Genomic DNA, 16,147 nt, shown 5'->3' on the forward strand with positions numbered 1-16,147 from the left:
TCTGGACTGAGAAGATCTCCCCTGTCTGCTCCTACCTCTTTCTCACAGAACTCCAAACTCACTGAAGACACATGAACACCAAGACAGAAAAGTCTCCTACAGCGAACAAGGTTTAAGAAGAACACTGGGACCCTACATTGAGCTCGAAGAACCGTCACAAAAACTCTTCAGATATTGCCTCAAACCTTTCCATTTTATTTTCCTCTACTGTTTTTCTGTCTCTATTTGCATGTGTGTATCGCATATGCATGCTAGCGTGGGCGCGTCCTGTATCCACAGGTGTCAAACAAATTGGAGTTTAAGTTTAAGTTTAATAAATTTTAACTTTTCTACTTTAAATCGAAAACAAACCTGTTTGTGTTGGTTTCTTTGCCTTATAATTGGAAAGCGGTGAGCAAGGATTCGCCAAAGGGGAGCTAAAAACACGGTGTGTTTAAAATTAAACCCTGTTACAGTAAGACTAGGTGAAGGCTGAAAGGGAACCCAAGACCTCTTTCTCACCGGGCCATAAAAGAAATTTGTGTGCTAGTGTCCGTAATTGACCCACAGACAAATGAGAGAAATTGGAAGTGGGAAGCTAAATTTTTCCCAATCAAAAAAGAGCAAGATTTTAATACAGATTTCTTGTGGTTGTGTGTGCTTGAATACTAATATGTCTGCGACTGAAGCTAGTAGCTCGCCAAGCCAGAATGAAGTATCTTGGGATAAGTTAAAAGCACTGTTTATGGAGGAGGTGAGGAAAATGGCTGAGCAGTATGGAATCACTGTAAGTGGCAAGGCTAGGAAGTCTGAACTCCTAAGACTAGTGGCCAACCATTTTTCCCTTGAATCTGAAGAAGCAGAAACAGGGTCAGAATCACAGAATCACAGAATAATACAGTGCAGAAGAGGCCCTTCGGCCCATCGAGTCTGCACCGATGCATTAAAGACACCGACAGGATATTATTAGCAAAGATACAATTGGAACAGAGGAAACTTGAATTAGAAGACAGGGGAAGAGAAAAAGAGAGAGCCTTCCAGAAGGAATGTGAAGAAAAAGAGAGGAGAGAGAGAGAGAGAAAGACAGGAGAAGCAACGAGAGAGAGAGAGAGAGAGGAGAGAGAGAAAGAATATTCCAGAAAGAATGCGAAGAAAGAGAGCTGAATTGGCTTGAGTTAACTAAGGGGCGACAGAGTAACCCCAGTGAAAGCATGGGCAATATGGAGGAGCATAATTCAGGGCTGGGTACAGAATTGTTAAAATTAGCTCAACTAATTCCAAAATTCAATGAGAAGGATTTAGAAACATTTTTTGTATCCTTTGAGAAACTGGCAAGGCAGCTAAAATGGCCAGTTGAGACCTGATCTGTTTTACTACAAAGCAAACTAACTGGAAAAGCCCATGACGTTTATTCCTTGTTGCCAGTTGAGAGTTCATCAAATTATGAACTGGCAAAAAATGCTATCCTGGCGGCATATTAATTAGTACCCGAAGCCTATCGCCAAAAGTTTAAAACCCTCAAGAAGCAAGCTAATCAAACTGGAATTTGAAAAAAGCAAGCAGCTGGCTTTTGACCAGTGGCTGAGGGCTCTTAAAGTACAGCTCAGCTATGAGAATCTCAGACAAGTAATTCTGTTAAAGGAATTTTATCACTCTCTCCCACTCTCCATAAAGACCCATGTAGAGGAGCAGCACGTTCAGAGAGCCCGGCAAGCGGCTGATCTGGCCGATGAGTTTGCTCTAATTTGTGTCTGAAGGGAAAGTAACCCAGACCCCTCGAGTGGGGCGAGCAAGCCCACAGTGATTCTCAGGGACACAGGGGCCAGTAGATCCCTTTTACTGGGAAAAAGCCTGACCTTTCCCTCAGAGAGTTCAGTGAACACCAAAATGGTGGTGAATGGTATTGGAGGGTAATGTATGCCTGTACCTGTACACCTGGTGCACCTGGAGTGCAACCTTGTTTCAGGACCGGTGACCGTAGGGATTGTTCCTAGTTTGCCTGTGGATGGGATTGACCTGATCCTAGGGAATGATCTGGCAGGGGTGAAGGTAGTAGTCCTCCAGTAGTGAAAGAAAAATCGCAGGAGGTCAGAGACAGGGCCGTGGCAGGTGAAGGTCCCCTGCAGGTTCCCTGAATGTCTAGTGGATCAGGTCATGATCAAGCCAGCTCCCCCAGAGGAGACTGAATTGGCACTGCAGGCAGATGACCAGGTCTGTCAGTCTGAGACTTTCTGGCGAAAGTTAGGAGACCCAGGGAATTAATTAAATGGATCTTCCCTAGCTACAGCTCAGTGAGCTGACCCAGCATTGCGAGAGTTAGCACAGGCTGCCCAGTCTGAAAGTGAAGTAGAGGGAGTTCCTGATTGTTACTATTTAAAGAATGAGGTACTGATGAGGAAATGGAGACCGCCTCGCAGATCTGAGAATAAGGAATGGACAGTAGTTCATCAGTTAGTGGTGCGGCAGAGGCACCAGAGAGAAATATTAAGAAGGGCCCACGAGACTATAATGGCTGTACATGCTGGTATACGAAAGACCAGAGCCTGCATAAGACAGCAGTTTGACTGGCCAAAACTCCACAAAGATGTGGTGGAGTACTGCAGGAGTTGCCATATGTGCCAGGTTGAGATGAAACCCAATCCTACAGTGAAAGCTGCACCTCTAAGTCCTGTACTGGTGTTAGGAGGACCCTCCAGCAGATGGCTGGTGAACTGTAAGGGACCTCCGCCAACAGCAAAAAGGGACAGGCAGGCACAAGTCTGGCAAAAGGTTAGGCATGGAAGGGGAAAAAGTGACCAAGAGGGCAGGTTAAAGAAAGTCCAGGAGGAATCCAGAATGAAAACCCCTACTGTCCGGTCAGCCAACCCCATAAAATATGAGAAGCTAGACCCCACATCCTCCTATGTAAATGCAGACACTAAACAATTGAAGCACCCCACCAGAGTTGCTAACAGCATTTACAGGAACCTGCAGAGATAAAGAAAGACCTCTAGGGAGCACAGAAACAGTGAGGGTGATGCCTCACCTAATCTATGTGCCACAGGGGAGTACAGTAGAGTTTACACAAATACCTGCAGGCAGGGGTGCCCAGAGGACAAAAGAGAAATTAGCAAAGAATCCTCCCCCAGATTCAGAAAAAAGAAAACCGCCCATCCCCCTAAAGTCAAAAGCCTTTGCATGAGTCTGCAAAGCACTGAAGGAGAGTTCAAGATGGACCCACCCACTACTAACTCTCCTGGGGAAAAGAACTTACTTCAGCAGGAACAAAGACCCTAGGCAGCCATAGAAATGGACAAACGGAAGAGAAACTTCCCCAAAAAAGAACCACATGTTTATTGGGATGCCAAAAAAGGGGCAATTTTAATAAGTTTTAAGTTTAGTGAACGAATGAAAGAAATGCATGGTTTTTCTTTCTGTATCTTATATTTTCTCTCGACCCTTTTAATGAAATGCTCTTTTCTCAAATCGTATTTCATTCCGCTTGGTGTGGAGGTGTCATGTTAGACCCCCACCTGCCAAGAATGAGGCACATTAATTTTGTCATGAACATTGATTTTTAAGCTGTTACGGGAGTGAAGAAAGGATTATTAAACAGATCAGCTGTGGCTGGAAAAGATATTTGCATATTAACAGATGGTGACTGGAAGAGCAAAGGACGATTCCCTGACACATTCAACGCACAATGGACATTGATCACCAGGAATTGTGTGACAGGAGCATTCCAGAGACAGCTAAGATTATACAATCCAAGACGTGGTCAGACCAGTTAGTCACATGACTAACCTGGGGTTTTCTGAAATGTACAAACAGTTTGAACTGAGAGTGTCTGTTTGTTCCTGGACTGAGAAGATTTCCCGAGTGCTCCCATCTCTTTTTCACAGAACTCCAAACCCACTGAAGACACATGAACCCCAAGAGAGAAAAGTCTCCTACAGCGAACAAGGTTTAAGAAGAATACTGGGCCCCAACAAAAAACAAGATCTACCTACAATCAAGGACTCTACAGTGAGCTCAAAGAACTGTAACAAAAACTCTTCAGATATTGCCTCAAATGTTTCCACTCTATTTTCTTTTGCTCTTTTTCTGTCTCTATCTGCATGTGTGCATCGTGTATGCATGCTCACGTGGGTGCTTCGTATATCCATAGGCATCAACCAAATTAGAGTTTAAGTTTAATAAATTTCAACTTTCCTTCTTTAAACCTAAGAAAACCTGTTTGTGCTGGTTTTTTTGCCTTATAATTGGAAAGCAGTGAACAAGGATTCACCAAAGGGAGCTAAAAACACAGTGTGTTTAAAATTAAACCCTGTTATGGTAAGACCAGGTGAAGGCTGAAAGGGAACCCTAGACTTCTTTCTTACCTGGTTGTAACAATTGCATTGATAAAATGAAGCTGAGGTTGTACTCAGAGGCTGTAAATTCATTATGGTTCAAAAAGGAAGAGGGAAGACCTGAGAAAAAAGATTGACCTTGAAAAGGAGATTGCACAGTTAGAGCAGTTTTGTAAATGAAAGAAATCTAATGTTACATATTCAAATCCTGCTTATGGTTAGACTGCAAGTCAATTGGCACCTCAGAGAGAGAGAGAGTTGACCTCTGTGGTTTTGAAGAAAAGGTATTTTAAACATACAAACAAAAGTGGGAAATCTTCTGGCACAGCGACTCTGCGAGGCAGCTCTGATTCCAGCCCCTTGTCTTTTTGATGGCTTACTTTTAACTAATTCAAAGAATATTAAGAAGGCATTTCTGAATTTTTGAAATAATATTCCTCAGAGTGCTCCTCCCCCAAGGAGGGTCTTGAATTTTTTTTTTGTGAATTCTCACTTTGTATTATTTCTCAAGAGCAAAGACAAAATTTAAAGAACCCTTTCGGAATATATGCATGCCATTCATAACATGGCCTGGAGAAACTGCAAGATTAAATATCTTCCCAAAGAATTATTTTGCTGTCGAACTCTGTCAACAAAGTCTGGCATTGGAGTTGTTTCAATTTCACAGTGAAATTGGTTCCCATCTTGCTTTTGATGAAACGGCTGTCTGTTCAATTCCAACAACAAAGATACTGGGTTAGAATTTGCTGGAGGGAGACATCTCATCATGTGCCCTCTTAGTTAGACTTGTTTCTGCACCCTTAAGCTCAAAATGTTATGCCCACAAAGTTGTTGGAATTGCAACTTGATAACAGCACAGCAAGGGCAAAAGGGCATCTGGAATCTTGATGGAAAATGGAACCAACAAAGTATTTCCTTAACAAAGTAGCACAAATCGACCAGCAAGTCTTCCCTGCCACAAATTGCTGACCAATTTGCATATTAATAATGACATATGTCATTCACGTGCCTCAATATTTTCAGCAAATTCTGCCTGAACCACCAAGACAGGCAAATAGGGCATTTCAGCCAAAGGATTGCACCTTCAGCAGTGCGGTACTGGAGTGCCAGCTTGGACACTCTGACTCAGAGCTGAGTGTGCTACCAACTGGGGGAATACAACAACATTCAAACTCCTTGCCCCTTGAACTTTTTAACCTAGTTCTGATGAGTTAGATTTACAGCACACTTCAGGGTTGAACTTTGATGGGGAATTTTCCTAATAATCTTAAATGAACTGCATTTACACCATTTATGTGAGGACATTAGAGAGGGTGCAAAAAAGATTTACGAGAATGGTTCCAGGGATGAGGGACTTCAGTCACGAGGATAGATTGGCGAAGCTGGTGCTGTTCTTTTTACAGAAGAGAAGGTTGAGAGGAGATTTGATCGAGGTGTTCAAAATCATGAGGGGTCTGGACATAGTAGATAGAGAGAAACTGTTGTTCCCATTGGCGGAAGGGTCAAGAACCAGAGGACACAGACTTAACGTCATAGAGTCATAGAGAGATACAGCACTGAAACAGGCCCTTCGGCCCACCGAGTCTTTGCCAACCAACAACCACCCATTTATACTAATTCTACATTAATCCCATATTCCCTACCACATCCCCACCATTCTCCTACCACCTACCTACACTAGGGGCAATTTACCTATCAATCTGCAAGTCTTTGGCTGTGGGAGGAAACCAGAGCACCTGGTGGAAACCCACGCGGTCACAGGGAGAACTTGCAAACTCCACACAGGCAGTACCCAGAACCGAACCCAGGGCGCTGGAGCTGTGAGGCTGCGGTGCTAACCACTGCGCCACTAAAAGAACCAGAGGCAACATGAGAGTGTGGTGGAGGCAAATTCAACCATTGCTTTCAAAAGTTTGCAAGTTCTCCCTGTGTCTGCGTGGGTTTCCGCCGGGTACTCTGGTTTCCTCCTACCACCAAAAGACTTGCAGGTTGATAGGTAAATTGGCCATTATAAATTGCCCCTAGTATAGGTAGGTGGTAGGAGAATATAGTGACAGGTGTGGATGTGGTAGGAATATGGGATTAGTGTAGGATTAGTATAAATGGGTGGTTGATGCTTGGCACGGACTCGGTGGGCCGAAGGGCCTGTTTCAGTGCTGTATCTCTAAATAAATAAAATAAAAAGGAATTGGATAAGCAACTGAACAGAAAAAATTTGCAGGGCTATGGGAAAAGGCAGAAGAGTGGGACTAGCTGGGTCGCTCTTGCAGAGAGCCGGCACAGACACATCAAGCCAAATGGCCTCCTTCTGTGCTGTAACCATTCTTTGATTCTATGAATTCTACTTCTCTGGATCTTCCACCGAAGTTACTGTGGACGATCAGGAAAGCCCCTACGGAAACCCCACCCTTTTAGTCAAGGTCCAAGAGGTAATTTTCTAACTTTGTGCTTCAGTGCAGAACACAACCTACCAGAAGAACATATCAAAAAGTTGAAATGCTCAAAAATAAATTATGATAGCACTCCTTATAGATGTAGCAGCCTAACAGTGCAAACCGGAAAATTACCCCTTACATTGTACATTTTAAATTACATATAAATAAATGGACATTATGCAAACACTTAAGATTTTGCCATGAATAGTGCTCAACAGAAACTTGCCCCGGAAATGTTTGTGTTCCTATTAGGGATGAAAGTTGGCTTCATGAACACGATTCTGAGAGTCCTCTGAATTGAATGTAGAGTGTCAAACATATCAGGCTGAATTTCTTCAGCCCGTCCTGGGTCCTTGTTGCGGCCCTGGAAGCAGGTGCTGTCTCTGCATATCCTCTGAGCGGCTGGCCGACCGTGATCACACGGCCACTGGCCAATTAACATAACCGAGGCATAGGGACTGTACAATTGGAGGACGGGGGTGGGCAATGAGACTATGACGGTGGCATCAGCTGATGATAATGCAGGTGCTGGCACCAGCCCTGCTTGGACTGCTGCTTTTCAGTGATGCAGTGAATCTGGAGTGCTGCTGGACTCCCAATGCTACTTGACTCCCAATGTTACTTTAACACCTGGAACCTCCTGTGTACCCCCTTCTCCTGATGCTGCAGTTGGACCCCACTTTGGATGCCCCTCTTTTACTCCGCTGTTTTTGGACCCCACTCTGGATGCCCCTTCACTACCGCTGCTGCTGCCTAACCTTCCTGGACTCACATCTACCACTGCTGCTGGACCTTCCTGGACCCTCAAATGTTGCTGCTGTGAGCATCTCCCTGTGCCCCTGCATGAGGACTGGGACCAGCCGGCTGGAGCAGGAGCCAACTGGGACAATATCTAAAGCAAGACACCAAATGGCCCCAAGGTGATTCTTCTCCAGGCTGCAAGGGAAAGGTGGGAGGTCCTCTTCCCTGGGATAGCAAAAAGATACACTCCTGCCTGACCAAGCAAGCCTGGACAGAGATAGCAGAGGAAATCAGCAGCCATGAGGTCACCTCCCCAGAACTGGGTCCAGTGCAGCAAGAGGGTCAATGATCTCTTTCACTCTGCCAAGGAGAGTCCTCCATACCAAGCCGAGTCCTCCATACCCATCTCCTTCTGGGGCTTGCATGTGACCATTCGGGAGGGAGTGCAATATGGGGAGGGAGTGACCACAAGGGCGGTGGCAAGTGGGTGAGGCATCACCACATCCTGTCAGATGCATCTCGGCATAACGCCGCATTCTTTCACACCTCACAGACATGGGGATGAGTCATATCAGAGACCCCATCGGGGTCGAGGGGCTGCCACTAGCATAAGTGTCCTGTTGTTCTTTGTTAGAACTCTTACTATGTACCCCATTTCTGCTTGCAGGAGAAATGGGCCCATAACACCAGGGAGACATTGAGGACTGGCAGTGGGGTACCTGATGTGTGTCATTTGACATTGGCAAAGGAGGAGGCTCTGGAGCTAACAGAGACAGGGCAGCCATGCAACTGCAGATGGTGAGACTGGAATGTCCATATAAGAGAGTGAGGAGACATTGTGTTTATGTGTCCTCCACCACACTTCTAGAGATACACATCACACATGCTTGCCATGAAGAGATCTGAACAACCTAATCAACAAATGTTTGTGTTCTCCCATGCAGGCCATGGCACCTTGAGGCAAGCTCAACCGCTGGAACATGGGGTCTGCTGTTGACCTCTGAGGAGGAGGAGGAACAGTCAGAAAATGCACCGTCAGATCATTCCCCTGCATCTTCCAGCAGCACTGATACGTTCATATCACTGTATGTGTCATAGAGTCATAGAGTCGTACAGCATAGAAACAGGCCCTTTGGCCCACCGCGTCCATGCCGACCATAATGCCTATCTATACTAATCCCACCTGCCTGTATTAATTCCATATCCCTCTATGCCTTGCTCATTCAAGTACCTGTCCAGATGCCTCTTAAATGTCGCTACTGTTCCTGCCTCCACCACCTCCTCAGGCAGCTCATTCCAAATACCTACTATTCTTTGTGTGAAAAATTTACCCCTTTGATTCCCTTTAAACCTCCTCCCTCTCACCTTAAATCTATGCCTTCTATGCCTGGGAAACAGACTCTGGCTATCTACCCAATCTATGCCTCTCATAATTTTATATACCTCTATCATGTCCCCTCTCAGCCTCCTTCGCTTCAGGGAAAACAGACACAGCCTATCCAATTGCTCTTTATAACTCAAGCCCTCCAAACCAGGCAACATCCTTGTGAATCTTTTCTGCACCCTCTCTAGCTTAATCACATCTTTCCTGTAGTGCGGTGACCAGAACTGCACAGAGTACTCCAAATGCGGCCTAACCAATGTTATGTACAACTGTAACATGATGTCCCATCTCTTGTACTCAATGTCTCGGCCGATGAAGGAAAGCATGCCATACACCTTCTTCACCCCCTGTCTACCTGTGTTGCCACTTTCAGGGAACTATGTACTTGCACCCCAAGGTCTCTCTGATCAACAACACTCCCCAGGGCTCTGCCATTCACTGTATATGTCCTGCCCTGGTTTAACTTCCCAAAGTGCATCACTTCACACTTGTCTGCGTTAAATTCCATTTGCCACTCCCTTGCCCACTTTCCCAGTTGATCTATATCCTGTTGTAACCTTAGACAACCTTCTTCACTGTCCACTATACCACCAATTTTGGTGTCATCTGCAAACTTACTAATCATGCCCCTTACATTCACATCCAAATTATTAATATATATGACAAACAACAGAGGGCCCAGCACCGATCCCTGTGGCATACCACTGGTCACCGGCCTCCAATCTGAAAAACTACCCTCCACTACCACCCTCTGCCTCCTATCACCAAGCCAATTTTGTATCCAATTTGCTAGCTCACCCTGGATCCCATGTGCTCAAACCTTCTGGACCAGCCTACCATGCGGGACCTTGTCAAAGGCCTTGCTAAAGTCCATGTAGACAACGCCCATTGCCCTGCCTTCGTCAATCCTCTTGGTCACCTCCTCGAAAAACTCAATCAAATTCGTGAGACATGATTTCCCACGTACAAAGGCATGCTGACTATCCCTAATCAGACCAGGCCTTTCCAGATACATATAAATCCTGTCTTTCAGAATCCCTTCCAATAACTTTCCCACCACTGATGTAAGGCTCACTGGCCTGTAGTTCCCTGGTTTATCCCTGCTGCCCTTCTTAAATAAAGGCACAACATTAGCTATCCTCCAGTCTTCCAGTACCTCACCCGTGGCTAACGATGATACAAAAATCTCTGCCAGGGGCCCAGCAATCTCCTCCCTTGCTTCCCATAGCATCCTACACCTGATCAGACCCTGGGGATTTATCCACCTTAATGCGCTTCAAAACCTCCAACACCTCCTCCTTTGTAATGTTGATATGCTCCAGCATATCGGTGTTCCCTCCCTTGAACTCACCAGCTTCCATGGCCTACTCCACGGTAAATACAGATGAGAAATATACATTTACGACCTCGCCCATTTCCCATAGCTCCACACATAGATTGCCACACTGATCGTTAAGCGGACCTACTCTCTCCCTAGCTACCCTTTTACTCTTAATATACTTATAGAATCTTTTAGGATTCTCCTTTATCTTATCTGCCAGGGAAATCTCATGGCCCCTTTTCGCCCTCCTAATTTCCTTCTTCAGTGTAGTCCTACATCCCCTTTACTCCTCGAGGTACTTGCTTGATCCCAGCTGCCTATACTTGACATATGCCTCCTTCTTCCTGACCAGACCCTCAATATCCCTCGTCAACCAGGGTTCCCTCAACTTGCCAGCCTTGCCCTTCCATCTAACAGGAACATGCCAGCCCTGAACTCTTCCTATCTCACTTTTAAAAGCCTCCCACTTGCCAGACGTCCCTTTACCTGTAAACAGCCTTTCCCATTCAACTTTTGAGAGTTCCTGTCTGATGCCATCGAAATTAGCCTTCCCCCAAGTTAGGACTGCTACCTGAGGACCAGTCCTATCCTTTTCCATAACTATCTTGAAGCTAATAGAGTTATGGTCACTGGTCCCAAAGTGCTCCCCCACTGACACATCAACCACCTGCCCATCCTCACTTCCTAAGAGGAGGTCGAGTGTAGCCCCTTCTCTAGTAGGGCCATTCACATACTGCTTCAGAAAACTATCCTGGACACACTTAACAAATTCTTCCCCATCTGATCCCTTAGCACTAAGGCAGTCCCAGTCAATATTCGGGAAGTTAAGATCACCTACTATTACAACCCTATAATTCCTACACCTATCTGTGATTTCCCTACATATATGCTCCTCCACTTCTCTCTGACTATTGCGGAGCCTATAGCATAATCCCATCAAAGTGATCACCCCTTTCTTATTCCTAAGTTCTACCCATATGGCCTCGCTGGACATTCCCCCCGGGATATCCTCTCTAAGTACTGCCGTGATATCCTCTCTAATCAATAGTGCAACTCCCCCTCCTCTCTTACCTCCAGCTCTGTCACGCCGGAAAGATCGGTACCCCGGAACATTGAGCTGCCAGACCTGCCCATCCCTCAACCACCTTTCCGTAATAGCTATAATATCACAATCCCATGTACCGATCCATGCTCTGAGTTCATCTGCCTTACCTGTAAGGCTTCTTGCATTAAAGTAAATGCAGTTTAGCCTACCAGAACTTCCACGCTCCCTGTCCCGCCCCTGCCCGGCCTGCCTACTGGACTTGCTTGCTTTAACCTCTACATTTGCCTCAACTATCTCATCTGAGAGACTACTACTTTGGGTTGCACCCCCCTGCCAGACTAGTTTAAACCCTCCCAAGTGCTTGGGTTTAGATTCGGGGTCACAAGCTGGTGAGAGCACTACACATGCGCCCGAGCAGCTAGCTGAAGCTAGCACAGCCGAGACCACTGACAGTCAGTGGACTGTGCGTGGCCAGGCCCATGCTGAGCTCCCGGCTGATGACGAGACTCTGGTGTCAGCAGCACAGAACATGCTGGAGTTTTGAAAAGAGGTAAGGGAACATCTGATGGAGCTGACAGAGGCCATGTTCAGTCATGAATCACAGAAAGTTAGTATGCAGGTGCAGCAAGTAAGGCAAATGGAATATTGCCATTTGTTGCAAGGGGTCATGGAGTATAAAAGTAGGTAAGTCTTGCTACAAATGTAGAGGGCATTGGCGAGACCATACCTGGAGTACTGTGTACAGATTTGGTCTCCTTATTTAAGGAGGGATATACTTGCATTGGAGTCAGTTCAGAGAAGGTTCACTAGCCTGATTCCTGGGATGAAAGGAGTTGTCATATGAAGACAACTTGAGCAGGTTGGGCCCATACTCATTGGAGTTTAGAAGAATGAGAGGTGATCTTATTGAGACATATAAGATTTTTAGGGGGCTTGACAGGGTAGATGCTGAGATGATGTTTCCCCTTGTGGGGGAATCTAGAACTAGGAGGCACAGTTTCAGAATTAAGGGTCTGCCATATAAGACAAAAATGAAGAGGAATTTATTCTCTCAGAGGGTTGTTAATCTTTGGAATACTCTACCGCAGAGAGCATGGAGGCTGTGTCATTGAATATATTCAAGGCTGAGATAGACAGATTTTTGATCTACAAGGGAGTCAGAGGTTATGGAGGTCAAGTAGGAAAGTAGACTTGAGTGCACAATCAAATCAGCCTTGATCTTATTAAATGCCGGTGCTAGCTCGAGGGGCCAAGTGGCCTACTCTTGTTCCTATTTCTGATGTCTTATATGTTCTTATCAGCAGACAATGGAGGAGGTCATCCGTGCTGTGAGTGCTGCAATGTCTCAAGCATGTGAGTGCATGGCTTCCTCCATTGAAAGGTTGGTGACCCTCATAGAGAGCCAAATCCTGCAGATGCTCATTGACCTGCACACCATCACCTTAACCATAAGCTCATGCAGCAGTGGCAAGGCAAGAGGGGGATAAGGAGCCTGGAGTCTTCTCCAGGTCCTCGCCCTTATCTGGTCAGTAGGAAGGTTCAAGTGAGCCTTGAAAGGGAGGAGACGAGTCTTCCTTCGACACCTGGGGGCTCAGCTCAGGGTACTCTGAGTGTCAACAGCCACTCCTCACCCCCTCTGCCAGTAACCCCAGCTCCAGTAGTTGTGATGCCTGAGGAAGCTCCTGTACCTGTGCAGCAACCCCTCAGGCAGCCGGGGCTCTCCAGGCAGAAAGAGGACACCCACCAAAGTCATCCCAGGACAAGGGACAGCCGGATCAGCAGCCTGTCTCTAGGTCAGCTGCTTCCTCAATGGGCTGCCAGTGTAGGCACAGGCTGTGTTTGGTCAGAATCTCAGATGTGTCAAAGTGCATGGTGAAGCTGGGCACTAACCACTGGAGTGCAATAGGAAGGAGGCAACAGGTGAAATACAGTGAGGTGAGTCTTTATTGAGTTCATTTTGAGAGGCCATCATGGTGGCAGGAAGCAGGTATGTATGAGATTGTGTTGTGCCTCCCTGGCACGTCTCTCAATGGCCCTGGCCTCCTGTGCAAGGGAATCAAAATCCAGTTCTGCTTGCTCATTAGCCTCCTCCACATCCTCCTCATCAGATGAGGACAGGCGATCAATTATGACCTCTTCATGCAAGGCCTCCCCCCTCTGCAGTGCTAGATTATCCAGAGCACAGCAGACCACCACAATACGCGAGACCCTAGTTGGGGCATACTGCAAGGCTCCATCGGATTGTTCCAGGCACTGGAATCTCACCTTCAGCAACTCAATGGCCTGCTCGATGGTCACTCGGGTGGAGCTGTGGCAAGTGTTGTTTCTCTCCACTACTGCATTGTGAGGGTTCTTCACAGGGTGAGTAGCCATGCCTTCAATGGGTATCCCTTGTCCCCGAGAATACATCCCTGAAGGTGAGCAGGGGGCCTGAAAAGCTGTGGCACCTAGGACCATTGAAATATGTAGGCATCATGGCTGCTTCTCGGAAAGTGGGCACACACCGACTGGATGTGCTTTTGGTGGTCGCAGACCAGTTGTACGTTGATGGAATGGAAGCCTTTCCTGTTGATGAAGGCTGCTGGCTGCTCTGTGGGAGCCTTAGTGGCCACATGTGTGGAGTCAAAGACTCATAATGGCACAGAAGGAAGCCATTCGACCCATTGAGTCAATGCTGACTCTCTGTTGAGCAATCCAATCAGCCCATTCCCTGGCTTTATCCCCGTAGCCCTATAAATTTATTTCCCTCAAGTGTCCATCAAATTTCTTTTTGAAATCATTCATTGTCTCTGCTTCCACCACCCTCACAGGCAACAAGTCAAATGGCCTGGTCATTACCACTCACTCCATAAAAAAACACTTCTCACATCCCCCCCCTACATCTCTTGCCCAAGTCGGTGACACCTTGCACCTGGGGAAATCCAGCAATGACCCCGAATCCAATGGCCCTCTCGCCTGACTGTCTGCATCGAAGCCCATAGGTTGCAGCTCATCCTGCAGCATGATGCATAAGTCAGTGACAGCCTCCCTGGCGGGCCGCATTCTTCACTGGCACTGCTGCTTGGACATTTGGAGGTAGCTGAATCATACCTGGTACAATCTTTGGAGCGGATAGCCCCTTCTTGACCAGGCTAGCTGTTGTCGCTCTCCTATTGGAGCTCCATGGGCGGGCCCAGCCAGATCCTGGCCTCCCTCCCACAGAGCCGGTGCTGCATGGCATGGGCATCCACAAAGACTGGGTATATGAGACCCATGCCAGCTGATTTCTGTCCCTTCCATGCATAGTCCATGGAGAGACAAACTTGCCTTGGGGCATTCCTGTTGTTACTCCCCTCTGAAGACGCGCTGATGCCCCACAGTGCCCATCCTTGTAGAGATTCCAGCACCCAAGACTGCACCCACCTTTGCACTCGAGATTGTGCTCACCCTACCCTTGCACCCGAGATTGCGGCGACCCCTACCTTTGCACCTGAGACTGATCCCTCACCCTTGTACCCAAGTGAGCCCACCCGTGCAGAGACCTCAGCACTGCAGGTTGATAATGGCCTGCACCATCCCATCTTGCCCTATCCATTACTCACCATGGCTGCCTTCCCGCAGTGGCACTGAGGCCTCGCCTCCGTGCTGTCACCTTTAAATGGCTGGGGACCTGAAGGCACATGATCCCCATGCGGCGTTAACTGAATCTGCAATCCACCATAAAGTTTGCTTCAATTCAATGTAATTAAATTTTAACTAGCTTTTCACCAATTTAAATTTCAGGCCCGCCGCTTTGTGGCGGCAACGCCACCGTGAAGCTTTCTTGCCGCTAACAAAATCCGGAAATGACGTCACGATGTCGGATTTTCGGATTTCAGAGCAAGTGCGTCCACCCTGATTTTCTGGACCCCCCCCATGCTTCCACTCCCACTCCTGCTGGCCGGATAAATTCCAGCCCACCATCTTTGGTGTAACTGCAAACAATTTTACTTTATGATCAACTAACAGTGCATCAGCCACTGCAGGAGAAGATTCTTAGCATTAGAAGTAAGGCTTCCATTTATAAATCTTTTTCACTATCTCTGGATGTTTCAAAGTGTTATTTATTCAATTAAGCAATTTTGCATTGTAGTCACTGTTGTGATGCACCAGCCAATTTGCTCCTAACAAGCTTCCAGGCTGTTACCAGTGGGATATCGCAAGGGTCAGTGCTGGGGCCATTGCTGTTTACAATTTATATAAATGATTTGGATATGGGGACAAAATGTAATATTTCCAAATTTGCTGATGACACAAAACTAGGTGGAAATGTCAGTTGTGAGGAGAATGCACAAGAGGCTTCAAGGGGACTTGGACAAGCTAAGGGAATGGCCAAGAACATGGCAGATGGAATATAATGTGAATAAGTGTGAAGTTATTTTGGTAGAGAAAACAGAAAGACAGAATATTTCTTAAATGGAGAGAGGTTGGGAAGTGTTGATGCCCAAAGGGACCTGGGTGTCCTTGTTCATGAGTCACTAAAAGCTATCATGCAGGTGCAGCAAGCAATTAGGAAGGCAAATGGTATGTTGGCCTTCATCACAAGGGCATTTGAGTACAGGAGTAAAGAAATCTTGCTGCAATTGTATAGAGCCTTGGTGAGACCACACCTGGAGCGTTGTGTACAGTTTTAGTCTCCTTATCTAAGGAAGGATATACTTGCCGTAGAAGGAGTACAATGGAGGTTCACCAGACTATCCCTGGGATTGTCTTATGAGGAGAGATTGAGGAAACTGGGCCTGTATTCTCTAGAGTTTCAAAGAATGAGAGGTGATCTCATTGAAATTTACAAAATTCTTACAGGACATGACAGGGAGGATGCAGGTGGGCTGTTTTCCCTGGCTGGTGAGTCTAGAACCAGGTGACATAGTCTCAGAATAAGGGGTAGGCCAT

Source organism: Heterodontus francisci, chromosome 1, assembly GCF_036365525.1.
Source record: "Heterodontus francisci isolate sHetFra1 chromosome 1, sHetFra1.hap1, whole genome shotgun sequence".
In the NCBI taxonomy this organism is placed as follows: domain Eukaryota; kingdom Metazoa; phylum Chordata; class Chondrichthyes; order Heterodontiformes; family Heterodontidae; genus Heterodontus; species Heterodontus francisci.